This window comes from Macaca thibetana, chromosome 3, assembly GCF_024542745.1.
Source record: "Macaca thibetana thibetana isolate TM-01 chromosome 3, ASM2454274v1, whole genome shotgun sequence".
Classification (NCBI taxonomy): Eukaryota; Metazoa; Chordata; class Mammalia; order Primates; family Cercopithecidae; genus Macaca; species Macaca thibetana.
The window spans coordinates 68041882-68049520 of record NC_065580.1 but is presented as its reverse complement, the minus strand read 5'-3'; positions in this window follow the sequence as shown (position 1 = coordinate 68049520).

Here is a 7639-nt window from a genome sequence, read left to right as displayed (position 1 = left end):
GCCCTCAATTTTTTCTCTCTTACTTATGGGTTGAGAACTATTTTAATATGATTGATATTATTAAAATATAATATTTGAATTAATGTTACTTAACAAAAATAAAGATGATATGGTAGCAATAGTAATTTCTAAAACTTATTGAGAACCCACTAAGTGTCAAGAACTGTTTTACATGTCTTGTATGTATGGCTTATTACAACCCTATAAAATGGTTAAAATAATTATTTGTACTATTGTGTAATAAAATACGAGAGCACTAGAGGAATGATGTTGCCTGTTTCTAGAATATGAATCTGGTATTTTACTTCAAGTTCAACTGACTCCAAAGTCTCTGTTTTCTCATTACCATGATATACTGACTCTGCAAAGTATTGCAGTAGATGTCATGAATGGACAATGTATTTCATAAATTCACTTTTATATAGTTTTAAAGTTTGGTTCTTAATTATTTAGGTTGCAGGCTAAGATTAAATCAGTGTCAGGAAGTTCAATAAAAATAGACACTGAGGTCACAAGCGTGAATGCATATGTAGTGGCTGCCAGTACTCAATCTTGTAAGTCACAAGCCTGCTCCCAAGCATAACATGGAATTTGATATAAAATGTTTAACATCTTCTGTGATACTTCTTAAATCTAATCAAATTAATATGTGCTTATTAGCAAGTCTTGGTATACTAAACTATGCATAGTAACTGAAAAATTGGGTATAAAATGAAAACAAGATCTATATCTTACTTATCCCCAGGATGTACTGTTTATTTGGAAATATAAAACACATATGAAAATTCTAAGAACTTTACAATTTATTTTTAAAAGGTTTGAAATGAACGTAATACAGCATTACTTCAATGGAGAGAGCTTCATAGGGGATAGCTTGAGATGACTGGTGGTTTGCAGCAGGTGATTCTCTAATACAGTCTGAAAGGTTATGCAGCTCTCAGATTGGCAAAAAGGAATTTCTAATTTGTTCATCAAGTGAAGATATCAGTAGATAAGAAATGAGAATCATGCAGATAATTGCAATAACAGAGAGGAAAGGAAACAGCAAGAAGTTCTCTAGCTAGAGCAGAGAAGTATGAGCAATGTAGTCACAGAAGAGAGGCAAGGTTTGTAGCAAAATATCTTACCCAGGGATACATTCCATAAACACTGGTCAGAATGGAAGGCACCCAACAAACAGGATGAGGAAACTGAGCAGTGTCCTTTGGCTAAAGGGGGCTATCTTATATTCTTTCTAGGATGAATGACAATGAATCCTGAGGGTTAGGAAGACTAATCAGTAAGTAAGGTGTTAGGAAGAAGGAAAAGGAGCCTGGCAGCTGATGAGATATCAATCAGAAGAAAGTCACAGAAATCTGTGTTTGAGGTTCTGATGACCTGGATATAAGAATGGAGGAATAGAGAATTGCGGGGGCGGGGGGGGATCTACTTATTTAAAAAGAAATATTTGGAAGTTCTCCTGGCTGTTTTTTTTTTAAGTAAAAAGACACCTCAGGTTTCAAAATAAAGTCACCAGAAATATTTATGAAGTCCCCAGCACTCAGAATTTATAACACTTAGCCATCACCATTGAACGGGCTCTATGCCTCTCTGAAATGATTTATTATTTTGATTTTGACTGAGCTTGTGATTCTGGGACTTTTGCCAAAAGATCTAGAGACCAATTTAATAAGTATATGTTGGTTAGTGTATGTAATTTAAGAAAATAAATTGAAAAACTAAACAATATAGAATGAAAGAAACCTTATTAATCACAGTAATACATTTAATTTAGGTAATTTGAGTCTACTCTGGAAAAGAGAGTAAACTGTCATAATGAATTATATACAAAACCCAAAAACTATTCAGTTAATTAATCACTCAGGTAAGTAAATAACATATTCATTCAAAAAATTTTATGTTGAGTACCTACTACATGTAAGGAACTGTACCAGCTGCTAGAGGTAGAAATGATAGTAGGACAATATCTTTCCTTAAGACATGTACAGATTGGTCAAAATAATCACTCAGGACATCAGAGAATCGCGGAAGTGTGTCCCCATACATGCTGCCTCCAACACCATGGAGAGGAATAGGACTCTGATGTGGGAGAGCAAGAAGAGGTATTATATCATTTAAGTGAAGTTAACTTTGCATTTTTCCTCTTAGAGTCATTTTTGACTTCTTTTTTTCTCTCATACCCAACATTCAATCCATCAGCAAATTCTGCTAGGTCTACCTTCACAATCTATCCCAAATCACACTCTCCCTTGCTACGAACCCAGGTCACATTCCAATTACCTCACATGTGAAATCACTGCAATAGTCTCCTCACTGGTTGCCTTGCTTCCATCCTTGCCTTCCAAATCTCTTCTCCATCCAACATCCAGAATGAGTTTTTGTAATTAAGTCAGATCACATCACTTCTCTTGTCAAAGCCTACACTCCTTTAGAGAGCAAAGCAAAGTACTCATAATGACCTATAGAGCCCTGCATAGACTGCATTTGTCTCCAATCTCCTTTCCATTCCCCTTGCAACTTCATTTGTGCCATATGGCCACCTTGCTGTTTCCCAGCAAATCAAGCATATGCTCACCCCAGGGATCCATTCCTCTTGTCTCTGTGAGGAATGATTTTCCTCAGATTTCTTCTCTTACTTCTTTCTGTCTGCATAGATATCACTTAATGTAAATGTCTTTTTCCAACTATCCTACAGAAAATAGCATCACCCATCAATTTCGAGTCACCTGTTTTATTCTTGTTTATCATATATTCGTTTATTGTTTGTCTCTCCATGCTGGAATAAAAATGCCTCAAGAAGAGAAACTCAGTATATTTTTGCTCCCTGCAGTATTTTTAGAAGAATGTTTGGTCCATATGGAATGTCCATAGTCAGTATTTGTTGAATTAGTGAGTCAAATGTAACTGACATGAGCTTAAGGCTTTTGTTATTTTCAACCTACCTAAATGGGCATTTAAACAAACGACAACTATTAAAGAGATAGCCCCCCTTTACACCCAGTAAGTCTTTTGCCTATAATCCCTCTAAATGTTTAAGAAGCCCATGTATTACTACCTTTTATTTTAACATTTAAATAGAATTTCACAGAGATTTTCAACAAAAAAGGTTATGTTAGTCATGCTAGGAAAATTCTAAAACATAGAAAGGTATGCTTTAAAAAATCGCTTAGAAATTTTTACCCTGTTATCCATGACTAACTTTGTACAGATATCATGTTGTATGTAAAATTGTGTGCTCTGATTTTCAATACTTAATATTTAGGTTTTTGTCATGTTCTGTAATTAAAGTTCTATGGGACTGTGATGTATGCGTGTCTATGTTTGTAAACTGTTTTTCAGACATTGTGTGTCAAAATATGCTTTGATGAGCACACGTGATGTCTCTCTCACCTCACTCTTGCTAAGAGTTGAGGAGCAGGTAGTAGAGAGGTTGAGAGCTCAAAAGCAAAAGAGAGACTGTCCAGGTTCTGGTACCAGTTTCACCACTAGTTACCTTTGCGATTCTGGAAAATATTTAATCTCTTAGTGCCTCACTTTTTCTATCTGTAAACAGGTAATAATAATGATACCAGTCTCATAGGTTTATTAAGAGAATTAAATTGAATATATGCAAAGTGCTTATAATAGTTTCTAGCAAATATTGAGCACTTATAAATGTTAGATGTTAACATGAAGAAAGTAAAATTCAATATCTTGCATGAACATTTCAAATATTTACCAATATGAGTAAAAAAGTGATAATATTCAATTATTTCTTTAATTATAAATGAAATTTAAAAATTTTCCATTTCTTGATCATTTCAATTTCTTCTTTTGTAGTTAGTCTGCTTAAGTCCTTTGCTTATTTCTTATTCATTTATGAAGACTATTGATATATTAACTCTTTACATATATATTAAAACTATTTCTCTAACTTTAATACATAATTTAATATTACTCATTATTTTTGTATTTTACAGAAATTCTTAAATTTACATTGTAAAACCTATCAGTTTATGGTTAAATTTTTTCCATTACTTTCTGCTTCTAAATTTTTTCCAGCATTTAATGATTTAAAATTTTACAGTTAGCTCTTTAATTTATCTGGAAATTATTTGAGTATGTGGTATGATGTGAGATTTTACTTTGAATTTTCCTGGAACCAATATTCTCAATATCATGTATTTAAAAATTCATTCATTTCCACTGTTACATTACTTCCCTTATATTAAGTTTTAATGGATGATATGTATATATATGCACACACATATTTATACGTGAATATATACATCATATAAAATTAAATTCTATATCTTAAATATTATTTTTAATTTCATAGCAATATTGTGGAATAAACAAATAAATAGATAAATTTGAGTTGAATTGACAGTAAAGATAAAAATTGCATTAGTATGGTTTTCTGTTGTCTGTCCAATTGAGACTAAATATTTCCTTCACAGGGAACTCTTAATATAAAATTCCAATTAAAGCTGGAAAGCCATGTGTGAGAACCTCCTGCAGTGTCTGCTGCATGTGGATGATCTGTGCAATGCTAACAGCTTCATACACTGAGTGTGCTTGTGCATGAGCCTGTTACTAACAAGCCCACTCAAATAATCTGGCTAATGTATAGCACAATAAATAGAACAATTAGAAATATCACAATGTCAAAGCATTCGTGAGATTCTAATCTTTGTTTCTAGCCATTTAAGCTCGTTTACCTGCTGTTGTTTTAAAAGCCCACATTCTCATTAACACTGAAAAGGACAGAGGTTTTCAAGAGTTATGTAGACCTGCTGCTCACCACTGGCCTTCATATTTTAATGAACTTGACATTTTTAAACTAAATAAATTTCAAGTACCATGTCTTTAGCTTACCGCAAAATGAGCATGGAAATCTTGTTTCAAGTCTTTCAGTTATTAAAGATAGATGGATAGATAAACACATACATACACGCATGCTTACATGGAATGGTGGTCCATTGCTGCCTAGAGCTTTGGGACTGGATGACTGCAGGCATATTAGAGGCTCCTCCCCTAGGGAGAAGCACAACCTCCTTCTGGGCAGCCAAGAAGAGAAATGCCAGGGCTGAGGCAAAGATTGCTTTTGGAACATCATAGAGTCCTTGGTGAATTTAGCAAAAAAATTTAATGGCCCTTTCATCCACATCACATTGCCCTTTTTGATTCATTTTTTGCTAATTCTTCCTACTCAAAGCTGCTGTAAGAAGATAAGCCAACCTCCTACATGAGTTTTCAAGGCATGTAAAAGCCAATCCTAAATCACAAAATTCTGGCTTTCATTTTGTAGTGAAAGGTGCTGTGTTTTCAGTAGATTTATGGATGCCAGTAGATATTATTGGTCCTTTTTTTCTGGTTTTACTTGTTTTTCTGCAAATATTTGTGGTAGATTTTCCAAAGAATTTTGTAGCAATAAAGGACTTATTTTGTTAAAAACTTGCTTACTCTTTGTTCGTTTGTGTAATTCAACATAATATTACCTGATAACAAGAATAGACTCTAATTAGGGAAGAAAGTAGAGAACCTGTTTTAGAAGGTAAATATATACTGTATAAACTGATGCTAATATACAACTTGTAAATCAGGAATACACAGTTTCAAAGGTCAACTTGAAGAGAGATAGTTACTCAAATCTCCTTACAAAATGCAGAGACTTTACTACATTATATTCAAACAGTCCAGAGTAAGCTATAACAGAAAACTAGACCATTGGTAATGTGTCCATTAATGGCTAGGAGAAAAATATTTAAGACATTCAAAGTTGTAATTTTCAAGACTCCTGAACCTATGCTCTTTCAAGGTACAGCCTACCAAAGATACAAGGTGAAAATATAGTTAAGGCTTTGAGTGAACTTCAAATAAGGCCTCTATGAGAGAGACATTTCCAAAGGCTAAATCAATCAAGTATTTTATTTTCCCAGGAGAAATGTAGTTCAATTATTAACCATGTCAAACCTATAAAGAATTGGTCTTCAAGCCTCCTTCTACTAAATTATCTCAGACCAAGCAACATTCCACATTTAAATACCTCTCATCAGAGTACCTTGTCATCTCTTACATTCTCCAGTGTATCATCAAAGCTTTCTAGGATTCTAAATATGGTTGCTTGTTTCAATGAGAGGCTAATCATCAGAGTAACATTTTTTTTTTAATAATGTGGGAAGAATCATCCACAGAGTTCTTTACTACATCAGAAATCCAAGTGGAAAGAGGGAAATAGGAAATCAGACCTTCCAATAGAACCTTCTCAGTTAACCTCATCAGTGCAGCTGTGGTTCAGAAAAGGGACAGGATACACAGTGCCGCACACTATGAACAATGCACAGGGTTAGCTCTCATAAGGTCGACTAGCAATGCAAGACCGCAACACAAGGATCCTCTGGTCCTTCACTGCTACTCCATGGAGAGAAGTGCTTTTGCTGCAGAGCTTGACCTGCTGGTGGAGGGAATGCGGTCCTATGCCATTTGACATGTTCATGAGCTAGCTAAGGAGTGGAAAGGGGACACCCAGCTTTCTACGTTACAAAGGATCTTCTGCTCCAGGAAATAGTTTCAGTGTTACTCAGTATCTCATGACGTCAACACTGCTGACTTCAGCCAGCTTTTCTTTCCTTCCTAGTCTTCACTATCAATCCACCAAAATTAAAATGTGGGAAGGGAGACACATGGGCTCTGAGACCAAAGATGAGTGTTTCTTCAGGAACACAAACCCATATTTTTCCCACCCCAGATTTAATAAATAATTTTTTTTAAAACCCACTATACTCTGACTTCTCTGTTTTAACACTTTTGAGCTGCTTCGCTGACCCCTGAAAAAAGGTAATTCTTGATGTTGGTCTCTCTGGCAGAAAGACATTTTTCAGAATGCCAAAAGGTTATGAACTTTTGTGTCTGTCCAACATTCTATAAAAAATAAAGACCACTGTTTTCTTCCCCTGATACTTCATACTATAGCAGTCTTTCACAGAAAGTTTTTTCTTCATGGCACACTGAGAAAATCATGATACCTATACTACATAATGGACAAGTTGGGATGAGTTTTGAAATAGAGGGAATTTGGTGTAAAAATTAATTACATGTTCTAACAAAAATAAATTATTAATAATTAATGGGCACATTTACTTGTGTATATATCAGAAATAACCTTTATAATTTATATAACTTATAAATAACTTATAAAACTTTCAAAGGAAATCTTAAAACAAATTTAATGAGAAACTTGAGTTTGTTTTCATGATGATACTTTTTTCAACATTTGTGATGTCTATACACAGTTTCTGATCAAGATATCTTAATAACAATATCTTCAAATTATTGGTACTTACCATGATAAGAAATATTTTTCCACACGTGATAGAAAATTACAGAATTTTTTTGTTTTATTTAGCTGTGAATGAACACTTATTTTCCTCCATTAACATGATTTTAGTTAGTTCCATCTCTTATAATTGTACTTTAGAGTTTGATTATTCTTCAATATTAAATAGTTCTTCCTTGTCTTTCACTGATGTATACAATATTGTAAAATTGTGTGATAATTCAAATGTATTTATATTCCTTTAGAAGTTTTTCACATTAAATAGTTTAAGAGACTTCCAGATTCATTTCTGACATGTAAACAGATTAAAAGTCATCACTC